Source organism: Haliotis rubra, unplaced genomic scaffold, assembly GCF_003918875.1.
Source record: "Haliotis rubra isolate DU_JTF1 unplaced genomic scaffold, ASM391887v1 Scf16, whole genome shotgun sequence".
Classification (NCBI taxonomy): domain Eukaryota; kingdom Metazoa; phylum Mollusca; class Gastropoda; order Lepetellida; family Haliotidae; genus Haliotis; species Haliotis rubra.
In genome coordinates this window covers 503,949-521,019 of record NW_025765558.1, presented here as the reverse complement: position 1 = coordinate 521,019, position 17,071 = coordinate 503,949, and the positions used below count along the sequence as shown (strand labels likewise).

The 17,071-nt window shown below is 40.5% G+C and overlaps 2 long non-coding RNA genes across 4 annotated transcripts; both read right to left on the bottom strand.

Annotated features, from left to right (window-relative positions):
* Positions 1–809: 809 nt before the first annotated feature.
* On the bottom strand, positions 810–2,328 carry LOC124271339. Its single transcript, XR_006897014.1, has 3 exons — positions 2,277–2,328; positions 1,432–1,500; positions 810–868 (listed from the first exon to the last, which is right to left on the bottom strand). It is a non-coding gene; the product is annotated as an uncharacterized LOC124271339 (long non-coding RNA).
* A 4,000-nt stretch (positions 2,329–6,328) lies between these two features.
* LOC124271326 lies at positions 6,329–16,158 on the bottom strand. 3 transcript variants are annotated; one of them, XR_006897007.1, is made up of 5 exons: positions 15,730–15,775; positions 15,412–15,438; positions 9,854–9,880; positions 9,231–9,280; positions 6,329–6,433 (listed from the first exon to the last, which is right to left on the bottom strand). It is a non-coding gene; the product is annotated as an uncharacterized LOC124271326 (long non-coding RNA). The 3 variants fall into 3 exon arrangements; XR_006897006.1 differs by lacking the exons at positions 15,412–15,438; positions 15,730–15,775 and adding an exon at positions 16,081–16,158; XR_006897008.1 differs by lacking the exon at positions 15,412–15,438 and having other exon boundaries at positions 15,730–15,774.
* Positions 16,159–17,071: the final 913 nt, after the last annotated feature.

Below are 17,071 nucleotides of genomic sequence, written 5' to 3'. Positions count from 1 at the left end.
AATACAACGTGTGTCGACACTTCACGATACAACGTGTCACTTCATGATCAACGTGTCTCTGCACGACTTCATGATACAACGTGTCTACATGACATTCACGATACACTGCATGACACTTCACGATACAACGTCACTGCATGACACTTCACGATACAACGTGTTCACTGCATGACACTTCACGATACAACGTGTCACTGCATGACACTTTCACGATACAACGTGTCACTTCATGACACACGATACAACGTGTCACTGCATGACACGATATGACACTTCAATACAACGTGTCACTTCATGACACTTCACGATACAACGTGTCACTGCATGACACTTCATGATACAATGTGTCACTTCATGACACTTCACGATACAACGTGTCACTACATGACACTTCACGATACAATGTGTCACTACATGACATTTCACGATACAACGTGTCACTTCATGACTACAACGTGTCACACGATACAATGTGTCTCTGTATGACATTTCATGATACAACGTGTCACTACATGACGCTTCATGATACAACGTGTCACTGCATGGCACTTCATGATACAACGTGTTACTGCAAGACACTTCACGATACAACGTGTCACTACATGACATTTCACGATACAACGTGTATCTGTATGACACTTCACGGTACAACGTGTCACTGCAAGACACTTCACAATACAACGTGTCTCTGTATGACACTTCAAATACAACGTGACTCTGCATGACACTTCACGATACAACGTGTCACCGCAAGACACTTCACGATTAAAAAGGGCAACTGCAACTCACTTCTCAATGTAATTACCTGTGTTTGTCTCGTTTCCGCCAATTTCTTGGAGTTTCTCCATGTCTTGTTGAAGCTCAGACACTGGAATGTAAACGTCAATGATACAGTAAGCTTGCTTTGATCAGTACTGTAGTTTCTTGTCTCTTACGTCTTGAATACTTGAATACTTGAATGTGTTAAGCCCATTTCTGGTGTCCCCAGCCGTGATATTGCTGGAATATTGCTAAAAGCGGCGTAAAACTAAACTCAGTCAGTCAGTCAGTGAATACTTAATATCGGAGGAATGGGGTGTTACCGATTATATCACCCTTGCATGTACGAGTAGGTTGTTTAGCATACCGAGTGATATATTTGTCATAACATGAGGATTCAAGAAGACATCCCCAGAATTAAGAACTAAGACAACCTTAGAACTGAAATGGATTTGTGAAGACATATCCAACTCAATCAATCTTCATGTCATATAAAACGAAAGTGTCCATAAGAAAAAGGTTTGAGGCACATTTCAGTAACTTAATCAGGATTGTTTGATGACGTCAGGGATGCTTTGATGAAATTATTGTTTCAGTCAGGGATGCTAAACATGCTCGTTGTCTTTCCCAACGAGAACGTCAAGATATGTAAATTATTGTTTCAGTGTCCACCTGCTTCGTATATCTCCGTCAGCTCTTGGGACATGCTGCGTTGTCTCTTGCCCAGCTCATCGATGAGTCCTGCATCAAGAAACATGACACTGCTAAAGGACACTGCCAATCTGCATCAAGAAACATGACACTGCTAATTTACATGAAAAACATCCCTCCATGACACTGTAACCATATAGAGGGCCTCAAGAAACATGATCGTCATATGAGCGAAATATTCTCAAGCACGACGTTAAACCAACCTCAAGAAACATGACACTGCTAATGGACACTGCCAATTTACAATAACATACATTCACACCATGACACTCTAACAATATAGGGAGCATCAAGAACATGACACTGCTAAAGGACACTGCCAATTTACAATAACATACATTCACACCATGACACTCTAACAATATAGGGAGCATCAAGAAACATGACACTGCTAAAGGACACTGCCAATTTACAATAACATACATTCACACCAATTTACAATAACGTACATTCACACCATGGCACTGTAACAATATAGGGGACACTTACAACCATGTGTGACATCTGTCGGACAGTCCAGGACAAATGTTAATGTTTGCTGCACAAAACACCTTGAAATTACAGTTCAACTTACGGCCTATCGTACCATGTCCGTTATCCTCAGAGCAGCAGTGTTTATACAGTTCGAACTGAATATAATTAAGCCTTTGTCTACAGCTAGACATTCCAAAAACTTTGTCATTGATCTTGTTCAACGCCATTACGGCAACAGCAGGAATCGGGACCAGTACCAACACAGAAGGGACATCGTCTTTTGGGTTATCGATGTGATTAGTGATAGTATTGACCAGTGGGTTTATACGTACCAGACTTTCCAGATCCCAGTCCGTGCACACAGCCATACAAGAGGATTGAAACACTCAGCCGGAACACGGTGACCTGAAGGAGATCTGTTCATGTTAGTGTACAATAGCGTAAGAGAGTGAGTGAGTGAGTGAGTGAGTGAGCGACACCAGAAATGGGCTTCACACATGTATGTACCTTAATAGCCGACTAACCCGTGGATTGGATGGATACAAGTTGTGACGTTTATCGTCCTGTATACTATCAACCACTGATTTATCCCGATCGGAATCCTTCAAAGCCGCTAGGTGTAGCTGCAGTATTGCCTCGTAAGGCATTGATTTTATACTTGATACTAATGACCTGCCCTAAATTTATCCCCGCCCCTGAATTGTGTTTTTAAGCATCATCAATGCTCGACTTTTTCACATTTAATTTTGTTACTGCTACATATTCAAACAAATACAAAAGAGGTCAAATACCTTCAAAATATGTAAGGTACTTAAAAATACAAATGTATATAATTGTTTCCTGGCCCTCCAATAGGTCATTGTTGGAAAATGTCACATCACTCTAAAAGGCCTATGTTCTTGTGCATAGAGCGCAGGTCACAAATAAGTTGAAGTTAAGCATCGTTGGGAGCGGAGAGTTCTTGGATAAGTGGCCGTGTCTAGACTTCAGTCCTGCCCCACAAGGAAGCACGTGAGACAAGTTAGGCAAGAGAGTTTGTTATAAAATATGGCCCCTGTTCACCCAACAAAAAATGGGTACTGTGATAAGCCCTGTCACCATTAACCCTCTAGCGCCTCACAGGCAGCTAGGGTTATCAAATTGTTTGGGGCTTCGAGCATACATTGTGCATAGATAAATGCGCATGATATATGGACTATTATTATTATTACCTACGGTGAGATTATTCAAATAACCTAGATGATTCACTGTCTGAGTGACGATACACATTACTTGTGTCAAGATGAAAGTGTCTTCCAGATAGTTGAAGAATCATCTACGTCGATGAATTTTGGATCTTATACGCTTCTAGGGGAACAAGGACATCTATTGAAGTCTGATTTTGACATCTGTCACTGTCCAGCTAACTTAAGGACCACGTGCTTTTGAAAGAAGATATGAGAGCATGTGAGTGAGTGAATGAGTGAGTGGGTTTGGTTTTACGCCACTTTAGCAATATTCCAGCAATATCACGGCGGGGGACACCAGAAATGAGAGTATGTTGTAAGCGCATGTTGCAGATGACGGAAAACGACGGAGAGAGGTTTTGATGAGACTTACCTTCAACATGCTGGCTTGTTCACTGTGACAGGCTCTCATGCATGAAGCGAAATATGCCATGCAATCGTGTGTGTTGTTTATGTATAGCGACCGCCATTGAAGTAAAAGATGAAAGACATACTTCTCACCCATTTACAGTTACTGATGTCTTTGATTACATGTCCAATGTTTTCAAATACAACTAAATCAAACATATATTCCTAGATCCCCCATCTGATATACCGAAAAGAATGATCCATTTGATCAGAAAGTCGCCACCTTGAAACACGTATGTATTTTTACACGAACACGAACTGACAAAAAAATACCTGCTGTTTGTCAGTTCCAAATCAAATCAAAGGAAAAAACTAAAATACCAGATATTATCCATGATTCAATATCTGCATTCCTTCTGAGTGGCCGGTGCTAACACTGCAGGGACATGCTAACCCTTCTCGCACCCACCTCGAGTGCCCAATAATTTCAAGTACAAAATTCTACACCATATCCTACCAACTAAAATCCGTTTACACAGAATGGGCAATACTTAATCAGATAGAAGCGACTAGGGGCGGTGGGGTAGCCTAATGGTTATAGCGTTGGCTCGTCACGCCGAAGACCCGGGTTCGAATCCCCACATGGGTACAATGTGTGAAGCCCATTTCTGGTGTCCCCCTGCCGTGATGTTGCTGGAATATTGCTAAAAGCGGCGTAAAACCATACTCAGTCAGTCAGTCAGCCGTTTACAAAGAATGGGCTATACTTAATCAGATAGAAGCGACTATTGTTCCTATAAAACAGATACATTGCAGCATTTATTTTGGGAATGTGATCTTGTACGGCCACTGTGGACCAAACTGGAAGGTTGGCTAAAAGAAAAAGCTCAAACAGAAATTCATTTTAAAGAAAGAATACTCATTGGTTTTCCAGAGAGAAACAATGACCCGCTAAACATAATCATCTTGATTTTCAAAAAGACTATATTTGACCACAAACAGAAACGATTGCCAACCTTCGAAACATTAATATGCAAAGTCCGGGATTATTATAATATTACTAAATGTGCAGTTGAAATGTCAACTAGAGAGTGATTCGTAACCACATACTCAGAAGATCCGGTTAGAATTGATCTTCAGCAACCCATGCTTGTCGCAAGAGGCGACTAACGGGATCGGGTGGTCAGGCTCGCTGACTTGGTTGACACATGTCATCGTATCCTAATTGCGTAGATCTATGCTTATGCTGTTGATCACTGGATTTCTTGTCCAGACTCGATTATTTACAGATCGCCGCCATATAGCTGGAGTATTGCTGAGTGCGGCGTTAAACAACAACCAACCAACTTTTACGCCCAACGTAATAATTGTGGGTGGATAATTAAGACTGAATATCCTATTGCGTTGACGTTTATTATTACGCCTAAAACTATTGATACATTACAGATATTACCAGGCATTCATGGTTTAATCATTGTCGTCGGTGTCTCAGATAAGCACCTGTCTGTAGGCTCAAAGCAGGTAGATCTCGTGTCGAGCAAGAAGTTTTAACTTTTCGTCTTACAGTAATTTTACTTGTCGATTTAACTGTCACAAAGCCTGCATGTGTTTAAGGGGGCTGAAGAACCTGCAGCTTCTCAGGTCTGAGGGTCCTGATGGCAGATTGTCAAGTAATTTCATTTCACCACTTATTGCTGGTGTGTCCATACATGAAAGTTATTTCAACACTTCTATTTTATTTTCATTCATGTGTGTAAGTACCGCAGCGAATACATACGAGGGGCGTTCAAAAAGTAGTCAGCCTCACCTAGAAAATGATACAAATGCAGCTGTTTTTATGTTTTATTTTTCTACATATTATCTGTCAACCTCAAGAAAATTGGCTTTGTTCTGTTCCACCCTCACCCCCCTCTTCATGTTTAATGAAAGAGCTTGTTTCGGAGATGATGTAATCATAAGGACCTATTCTAATGTTTTCACTTGTTCATACATACGGAAGCGCTGAAGGGACATGAGTAGGAGAATTTTCATACATGATGGCAAAGGTTCAAACTAAATACTGAATGGTCACACAAGTGTCAGTTCTCAATATATTGTAAACAATGCCAGCTTTAATATCTGGACACAATGTTTTTGAAAGATTTCAAAGTGGGTGTCCTTATAAAAACAGCCCTGACTAAATGCAAATCAAGCAATCCAAATCTTTGAATGTTGATCATGACGGGAAGTCATCCAACACTATACTGAACATATTGTATATGACATTATCTGAGGACATACCATTATCCAAGAGGTACCAAATGACAGATCGTTTTTCATTTTCTGCAAATTTTAAGAAATATTATACCCCCAATGTGTTGTGATGACTAATATCTCGTTAACCACATTACCTACTTATGTGAAATTTAGGATATGGCTTTGCTAATGATTCCTTCAAAATAAGATGGAAGCTTTCAAACATTGGACATCGAGAATGTAGCTAGACCGACTACCTTTTGAAGGCCCCTTGTAGTCACGCATGTTATATTTGAGATTACACTTTCTCAGTAAAGTACAGATTCTAGTACTTTTGTTGGGTTGAGTCCCATGCGGGATTCGAGCCCACACCCTCAGAGTCAGGCACCTAATCGCCAGCACACAAAGTCAGCCATCTAACCCACTCAGCCTCCCACTAACCATATGTAGACAAATGTGATGCTCGACCAACAACAGTTCACACAGTTTCCACATTCAACTGAACTGCTCAGGTAACTAAGTGACGGTTGTAATATACTTCGTCCATATTAGAACATAAATGTAAGACACCTTGATTATTTGCAAACAAATCTTTATTTTGAGAATGTTGTCATTAACATCTGAATTTTCACAATTTCATAATTTCCCAGACAGGTGGCGGGCCAGCGAGGATCACTGTCCTGTAAAACAACAAGTGTTGCATCATATCTAATTGTGAAAATGTGAAATGCATGTTTCTGGAATCAGATATACGACATGAAAAGAAAAACACAGCAAGACATACTTAACACCAAGATATACATCTTTAAAATACACATATAGAGCAATGAATCCAGACATATTTAACACCTAGGTATACATCTTTAAAATGTATAAATAGCAAAAAGTATTTCAGCTTTAAAAACATATATAGATATGGTGTAAAGATAACACAGATAATGAATGGACAATACAGGAGGAGAGACAGACGGTACAGGTGGATACACACTACAGATGGTGGATACACACTACAGATGGTGGATACACACTACAGATGGTGGATACACACTACAGATGGTGGATACACACTACAGATGGTGGATACACACTACAGATGGTGGATACACACTACAGATGGTGGATACACACTACAGATGGTGGATACACACTACGGAAGGTGGATACACACTACAGATGGTGGATACACACTACAGATGGAGGATACACACTACAGATGGTGGATACACACTACAGATGGTGGATACACACTGGATACAGATGGTGGATACACATTACAGATGGTGGATACACACAACAGATGGTGGATACACACTACAGATGGTGGATACACACACAGATGGATACACAGTACAGATGGTGGATACACACTACAGATGGTGGATACACATTACAGATGGTGGATACACATTACAGATGGTGGATACACATTACAGATGGTGGATACACACTACAGATGGAGGATACACACTGGATACACATACACACTACAGAAGGTGGATACACACTACAGATACAGATGGTGGATACACACTACAGATGGTGGATACACTACAGATGGTGGATACACACTACAGATGGAGGATACACACTACAGATGGTGGATACACACTACAGAAGGTGGATACACACTACAGATGGTGGATACACACTACAGATGGTGGATACACACTACAGATGGTGGATACACACTACAGAAGGTGGATACACATTACAGATGGTGGATACACACTACAGATGGTGGATACACACTACAGATGGTGGATACACACTACAGATGGTGGATACACACTACAGATGGTGGATACACACTACAGATGGTGGATACACACTACAGATGGAGGATACATGGTGAACGTGGATACACTACAGAACGTGGATACACACTACAGAAGGTGGATACACACTACAGAAGGTGGATACACACTACAGATGGTGGATACACACTACAGATGGTGGATACACACTACAGATGGTGGATACACACTACAGATGGTGGATACACACTACAGATGGTGGATACACACTACAGATGGTGGATACACACTACAGATGGTGGATACACACTTACAGATGGTGGATACACACTACAGATGGTGGATACACACTAGATGGTGGATACAGATGGTGGATGGTGATACATACACACTACAGAAGGTGGATACACACTACAGAAGGTGGATACACACTACAGATGGTGGATACACACTACAGATGGTGGATACACACTACAGATGGTGGATACACACTACAGATGGTGGATACACACTACAGATGGTGGATACACACTACAGATGGTGGATACACACTACAGATGGTGGATACACATTACAGATGGTGGATACACACTACAGATGGTGGATACACACTACAGATGGTGGATACACACTACAGATGGTGGATATACACATTACAGATGGTGGATACACACTACAGATGGTGGATACACACTACAGATGGTGGATACACACTAGAGATGGTGGATACACACTACAGAAGGTGGATACACACTACAGAAGGTGGATACACACTACAGATGGTGGATACACACTACAGATGGTGGATACACACTACAGATGGTGGATACACACTACAGATGGTGGATACACACTACAGATGGTGGATACACACTACAGAAGGTGATGGTGGATACACATTACAGATGGTGGATACACATTACAGATGGTGGATACACACTACAGATGGTGGATACACACTACAGATACATTACACACTACAGAAGGTGGATACACACTACAGAAGGTGGATACACACTACAGATGGTGGATACACACTACAGAGATGGTGGATATACACACTACAGATGGTGGATACACACTACAGAAGGTGGATACACACTACAGATGGTGGATACACACTACACACACTACAGATGGTGGATACACACTACAGAAGGTGGATACACACTACAGATGGTGGATACACACTACAGAAGGTGGATACACACTACAGATGGTGGATACACACTACAGAAGGTGGATACACACAGAACAGATGGTGGATACACACTACAGATGGTGGATACACACACAGACAGAAGGTGGATACACACTACAGAAGGTGGATACACACTACAGAAGGTGGATACACACTACAGATGGTGGATACACACTACAGATGGTGGATACATACACACACATACAGAAGGTGGATACACATTACAGATGTAGGATACACACTACAGAAGGTGGATACACACTACAGATGGTGGATACACACTATAGAAGGTGGATACACACTACAGATGGTGGATACACACTACAGATGGTGGATACACATTACAGATGGTGGATACACATTACAGATGGTGGATACACATTACAGATGGTGGATACACATTACAGATGGGGGATATACACACTACAGATGGTCTTTGCCCATTACAGATGTGGAAAAAAATTACACAATACGGAAATGAGAAAGGAAATTATATTTGTCTACTGAGAGTTAAGAACGAACCTTGTTTTATGCTCCCAGCTTACTCTATCCAAGAGTGATTCTAAACGTTCCTGAAAAAGTTAATAATATGTTCAAAACATTTTTCCTTCTAAGTGTGAAATCTCAAAATACATAAAGGTACGAACAGACATAGTTTTGATATGTGATAAAATTGTACATATTTCTGACAGAATTTTGAGGGTTCCAAGACGACTTGGGATACAGGAGACCTTGTCGTCTTAAGCATGTTAAGATCCGGGCTAGGATTGGTTTTCAACAACCCATGCTTGCTGTAAGAGGCGACTATCGGAATCGTGTTGTCACGTTTGCTGACTTGGTTGACACATGTCATCGTATCCCAAATGCTCGTGTTGTTGATCACTGGATTGTCTGGTCGAACTAGATCATTTACAGACCATTTAGCTGGATTATTGCAGCGTTAAGCAAAAAAGAAAAGAAAGAAAAACCAAACAAACCAATGACTGACATGACCAGAAAATCGGACGGCACAGTAGAAAACTACAAGCGCTACAAGCACCCATATGCACAACATCGTTCATTTAAAACATATGCCGAAAAAAGATGGCTTTTTCTCACGATCAGTGACACCCGAACCCAGGAAATAATGAAAGAAAAATACGAACGTGGTTGGGAGTAGGAATCATCGCCACCTGCAATATTGAAACATGAAGTAAGCACACACCAGTGTTAATCCCGGGGGGCGGTGGGGTAGTCCAATGGTTAAAGCGTTGGCTCGTCACGCCGAAGACCCGGGTTCGATTCCCCACATGGGCACAATGTGTGAAGCCCATTTCTGGTGTTCCCCGCCGTGATGTTGCTGGAATATTGCTAAAAGCGGCGTAAAACCGAACTCAGTCAGTCAGTCAATGTATGTGTGTAGTTTGGTTTTACGCCGCATTGGCAATGTGTTGATACGAATAAGTCGATATTACTAACAATATCACTGCGTTGGCACAACACCTGAAATGGGCTTCAAACATTGTAAACCAAACTCAGTCAGTCAGTCAATGTGAATCTTTTTAGCAATAATCCAGCAATATCACGGGGACAACAGCAAACATTGTGACGATCGCGAGCGAACGCTTTAACCACTGGGCTACCTCACCACCCCTCATATCAAGGAGTATGTCAACCTCAGCCAACACTTACCAGAGGGGTACACAAAGTCCGCAGTCTAGACTACCAGTTGTCCGACTTACATTTTTGTGGAAGCCGTGATGGCTGAGCGGGTTAGGCGGCTAACTTTGTGTGCTGGCGATTAGGTGCCTGACTCTGAGGGTGTGGGTTCGAGTCCCGGATGCAACTCAACCCAACAAAAGTACTAGAATCTGATATATAAGAAAGCGTAATTCCAAATATAACATATGTTACAGCCTCAGCCAAGTTTGATTAAGTTAAATCCAATTTTGATGTGTACACTAGCTTCTGTGCTGTAATTGTATATAAAAGTAGTTCAATTCATTTTAGCTTCCAGTCTGCATCTGCACCCTCTATTCATGAAGATCCTTGCGAGAACTGGTTCTCAGCAGCATAGGCTTGTCGTAAGCGGCGACTCACTTGACAGATTGGTTCGGCTTGGTAACAGGATTCCACCTAACAATTTCACGTTGTCACGTCGTCACAACGTTATGCTTTCGGGGTTACAACGTTTTTCTGTGGGCTCCCATTTACGTTGTCACAACGTTGTGGCCTGACGTTGTGATACTAGTACGTTATTTTTACGTGGCCACAAGGTTACGTTATTTGATACTAACGTATTTTACGTTGTCTTAGCGTTCGATTTAACGTTAATAGTTGAATAGTTTTCCCAGTAAGGAACATTACATAAGAAACAAAGCTGAAATTCACTTCAATCTTTATTCGCCAATTTGCATGTTGTTTTGGTCGTGTTTTCTGAAGCTGTAGCTGAATAGTGAAGAAAGAATCTCAAAGTGAAAAGTTTTACAGAAAACCATCGTGACAAGTTATAAGAAACGTTGTTATAACGTTGTGAGGAGCCCAAAGCATAACGTTTCCTCAACGTAAATTTGCAACGTTGTTATTACGTTGTGACATAACGTTATAAAATGACGTAATACTAACGTTGTGATAACGTTGTGTCATGACGTTACCAATCTACAACCTTCCCACAACGTTGTGGCATGACGTTACCAATCTACAACCTTCCCACAACGTTGTGGCATGATGTTACCAATCTACAACCTTCCCACAACGTTGTGGCATGACGTTACCAATCTACAACCTTCCCACAACGTTGTGTCATGACGTTACCAATCTACAACCTTCCCACAACGTTGTGGCATGACGTTACCAATCTACAACCTTCCCACAACGTTGTGGCATGACGTTACCAATCTACAACCTTCCCACAACGTTGTGGCATGACGTTACCAATCTACAACCTTCCCACAACGTTGTGTCATGACGTTACCAATCTACAACCTTCCCACAACGTTGTGTCATGACGTTACCAATCTACAACCTTCCCACAACGTTGTGTCATGACGTTACCAATCTACAACCTTCCCACAACGTTGTGTCATGACGTTACCAATCTACAACCTTCCCACAACGTTGTGTCATGACGTTACCAATCTACAACCTTCCCACAACGTTGTGGCATGACGTTACCAATCTACAACCTTCCCACAACGTTGTGTCATGACGTTACCAATCTACAACCTTCCCACAACGTTGTGTCATGACGTTACCAATCTACAACCTTCCCACAACGTTGTGGCATGACGTTACCAATCTACAACCTTCCCACAACGTTGTGGCATGACGTTACCAATCTACAACCTTCCCACAACGTTGTGGCATGACGTTACCAATCTACAACCTTCCCACAACGTTGTATCATGACGTTACCAATCTACAACCTTCCCACAACGTTGTGTCATGACGTTACCAATCTACAACCTTCCCACAACGTTGTGTCATGACGTTACCAATCTACAACCTTCCCACAACGTTGTATCATGACGTTACCAATCTACAACCTTCCCACAACGTTGTATCATGACGTTACCAATCTACAACCTTCCCACAACGTTGTGTCATGACGTTACCAATCTACAACCTTCCCACAACGTTGTGGCATGACGTTACCAATCTACAACCTTCCACAACGTTGTGGCATGACGTTACCAATCTACAACCTTCCCACAACGTTGTATCATGACGTTACCAATCTCTACAACCTTCCCACAACGTTGTGGCATGACGTTACCAATCTACAACCTTCCCACAACGTTGTGGTCATGACGTTACCAATCTACAACCTTCCTGCACAACGTTGCAACGTTACCAATCTAAACCTTCCCACAACAGAACGTTGTGTGTTTAAAACAACCTACTGTCGGAAATGCTAGAAAAATGCTTTTGACTTATATTTAAAATTCAGAGGTATTACAGTTACTTAAATAACAAATATCACTTCAAGAAACATCTACCTAATGTAGACCGGGGGAATAAATTTAGAGACATGCTCTAAACTGTGTTTTTACTGATGAAAATACCAAAAACTTAGAAAAATAAGGGGTAGTTGGACGTTATTTGAAACAAACATTAACTGCCTGTCTTACGTCATCAGCATGCACGGTATCGACAGGTGAAATTGACACCTGAGCACACGCTCGGGCGAGGGGTCATCTCAATAGATGTCTTCTGCAAAATGTTGAATATGTGTACGTATAGTATACGCATCAGTTATGTAAGGGATCATTTGTGTATGTGTGTTTGTTGTGACATAAACATACGAATTACTGTACATTGAAAGAATCCTATCACTTGTGGTATCTTATCGATTGATTGTAGAAATGTGCAACGTTTTGATAAATGTTTTGCATGTCAACAGTATAGTTCATTGAAAAAATATGGATGTAATTCGGTCAGTTTAATCTAGTTGTGAACATTGGCCAAAGATATATTATATATATTTTTCTTTTCATAAAGTTTGTAGACCGTCCGTCTAAGCACTCCCTTGTCAAAGTTGTCAAGGATGGTTTTACGTCTCGGTTTTGCATATGAGACGGTCCCTGTCTTGTCTGATTTGTTTACAATATTGTAAACTTGTTGGTAAGACATGCCAACAGCTCTACAAGTTCTGTAATAAACCCTCTCTACACTAATGAAAGGTTTACCTCTGTCTTTTTAAGCAGAAAAACTATAAACCTTTGCAACAATCGACTGCAAATCGTTGGCCATAGTGCACGCTGTGATAAAGATGTGCATGCATGACGGGAAACCTATTTATCGACTTAACATTTATATTAATATTTCTTCAATACAGAAAACGATAATTAAGTAAAGTAACACAAACATTAAACGTTTATTTGTTTAGGAAAAACGTTAATTCATATTTTTACACCACCTGTATTATTAGCATAAATGTAAAGACTATTTCAGATTTCTGTTGTTGAACTCTGAATAAATCTTAAGTTGCTGTTTTGGTACCAAATTCTCTCCTGTAAACTGCCCTTTAAATGTATGGGGATGTTAAATCGATTGAAATAAAAATTAGGTAGACAATAGGCGAGTTGATATATTGACAACATAGTACATTTATCACCTTTATAAAGATACTAAGGATAAAAAGCATTTTTCTAGCATTTCCGACAGTACTATAGCTGGGATTATCCACCATTCATTACGGATATATTACGAGCGCTTCAGGCAGAAGCAGTTTGTGCACCCAAATACCGCATCACTCATTCACAACTTATACGTAACATAGCAATTCTATTGTGTGTTCTATGATCAGTAGCACTCAACATCAGGTAAGAAATGAACATGGGACGTTCGCAATCTGTATATTAAAACATGAATTAGGCATATGTTGGTTTACTGTCGGCACGGAAAGTCTATGTTTTATGGTGGCTAAAATATAAAAAGGATAATCGATGGTGATAAATTTCATTCGGGCACTACTGTCGAGTATAATATCAATGAATAGCTCACAACGCGTCAGGAATACAGCATAAATTCAAAAATAATTTTGAAGGGCCAATTAGCTAGCAGTTAGCATCTGAAACGACCCTGCTTATAATGGGTATTTCGTGGTCGTTTATATCACATAGGGCTTTCCTCCTGCATTAAGCGGACACTTCGTGAAATAAATGGAATACTGTTGAAAGCGGAGTTAACCCTGCTCACTCATTCACCAACTCACACCGTGACATGTTAAACACCAAGCTTAAGCTCTATCAGCATATACACTGTTCCGCATCTTTCAAAACGAAAATTATTTTAACCGTTCCTCCCATTAGATCTTGCTTACGTAGAATATTTCGTTCGCACGTTTATTTTCAACACATCTCCAAGTCAAAACATTAATTACACAGTAGATTCGTTTCCTGCTGACTGGGTTCCGTCCTATTGCGCAACTTAGTTCAATAACCAGCCCAGAATTTTGAGACCAACTCATTCAACTGGATACATAAATATTAATCAGTATTATTTGACACATCTAATCACTTGTATATTGCAACACTACGCTCCTTCTAATCCTTGCAAACTTCGTCGTGCTGCGTGCTCTGTCGTATAGCGTCCTCTGACAAACGGAAATCTGGAAATCGTGGAAATCTCAAAGCGAGGCTCGGCCGCTAGAAACGTTTTGCGGTCTGGTACGGACTTGATATTATATCAATCAAATTGTACGTTACAAACAATACACGTAATAAGCGCAAAGAACACATAACAGGCGTAACCAGTGAGCCAGATGAATTGTGAATCACTGTACGACCTCTTCAAACAGGGGCAGTTTGTAAGGTCTTAGTTAGTTAACGACATGCTGCCTAAACCTCGACATAAAATAGAGAAATACGATTTTTTTTAAAACTTTAAACTTAAAATTAATTTCTAAATACCATTTTCTTATGAAACAAGGAATTGCAATTTTCTATAACCATAGCTGTTTGTTGTGTCTTTTTTCACTTTCACAAGAGAAAATTCGGATCGACTGAAAAGTAGGTCATTGTCTGAATTGGTTAATGAGACTCATGTTTTGGTTTGAGGTGTCAGTAGTATTACTTAGCACTCATTGTGATCATTTCGGACAAAACCAATAAAACGCGTGACTCATGCATGAAAATATTACGAGCGCTTCAAACAGATCAGTTTGTGCACTCAAACACACCACACCACCTATTCACAGTTACATCTGACACCAGGAAAGAACGTGCAAAGCGGCCTTCTGATGGCGAGACTGCAACAATGAAGAATGCTGTTTGCACACACTAGTTTAACTAACTGGCAAAAAATGTATATAAAGACAGTTGCCCTGTGTATATCGCTCAGTTCCTTTATACTAGCAATTAAAGTACTGTAGGAAAAGGAAAAAAAACTGTTTTAGGCTGTTAAACTGTATCCCTAAAGTTTACACAATTGCAAACAGCATATGTCGAAATAACCCACTTCGGCCTAACTGGGCGTTCAGTGGGATGCGTAATACGATATCCAGAAAACATTTTCACTCGTAAAGTCGGGCAAAACTTACAGATGGCAATTAGGTCACTCAGCCAGGACCCTCGACTCACCTGGCATGAAATGCATGTGCTGCCCACAGGCACAAGGGGTCATCTCAAAGATATTTGATGCTTTTTCTTGTGTGTTGAATATGTCTCATCTATTGATTAACATCTTACGTGTCTTTCTTTCATAAAGTACATGTTCAGATATGTAAAAGAGTATGATACCCGTAGAAAAGCATAATCAGTCATCGTATTAAATGTCTCAAAATATTAGGTTGCATGACCACCCGAAGGTCGACAGGACTGGATATTGTTTGTAAATTGTTATGACATGCCGTTTACTTCCCCAGTTTACTTCCCCTGAAGGATTATCTTACCTTAACTTATATCTCTATCCTCCAGCCCGGCCCCAACCACCATCTGCAACACGTCCTTGCCGTCGTTTTGCTTTTGAGACGACCCCTCCTACCTGTTTCTTTTTATAGTGATAGTCACTCCATGGAAGCTACATCCTTAATAGTTTCAGTATTGAAGTTATTATTTTTTACGTCAGCTATCGTTTATAATGAAGCTAAGTCTAATTTCAAAGTGGGTATTTAAAAAGTGTCCTTGTAATACAATATCACCGCACTCTAATTTGCATAAAGCCATGGTCTTTCCAAATAAGTCGAGTTGAACTTAGAAAAAACGCGTTGCTCTTTTCTGCACTAATCTTTCCTCAGTAAAATACAATTTTTACGTTTGTTATCTATCTACCACTAAGACTGTAGTTAGGCCAAACTTAGTTTAACAAATATTTCACACTTTCCCATATTATCTACGTAACTGTATATGTAAATGAATGTGAAATAACAGTTTGTTTTCTATTTCCGACAGTACTTTTAGTATCTGAAACGACCCAGCCCTTAGTGGATATTTGATATGATTATGGAAATGAAGTGATCGTTTATAACACGTTGGGCTTCACCTGCATTAAGCTGACACTGCGTGAAATAAATGGAAGACTGTTCACAGCGTGTACTCACTCACTCACTCACTCACTCACAACGTGACATGTTAAACACCAAGCTCTCAACATATGCACTGATCCGTATCATTCCGAATGAAAATTCATTTAACGATTCCTCTGATCCTGCTTACGCAGAATATTTCGTTTCTAATGTGTATTTTCAACACATCTCAAGGTTTCAAAAGTACTACTTAGCACTCTTTGTGAGCGTTTCTTGTGTGAAGTCCATTTCTGGTGTCCCCCGCCGTGATATTGCTGGCATAGTGCTAAAAGCGGCGTAAAACTAAACTCACTCACTCACTGTGAGCGTTTCTGACAAAACCAAAAAACCGTATGTATGAAAATATTACGAGCGCTTC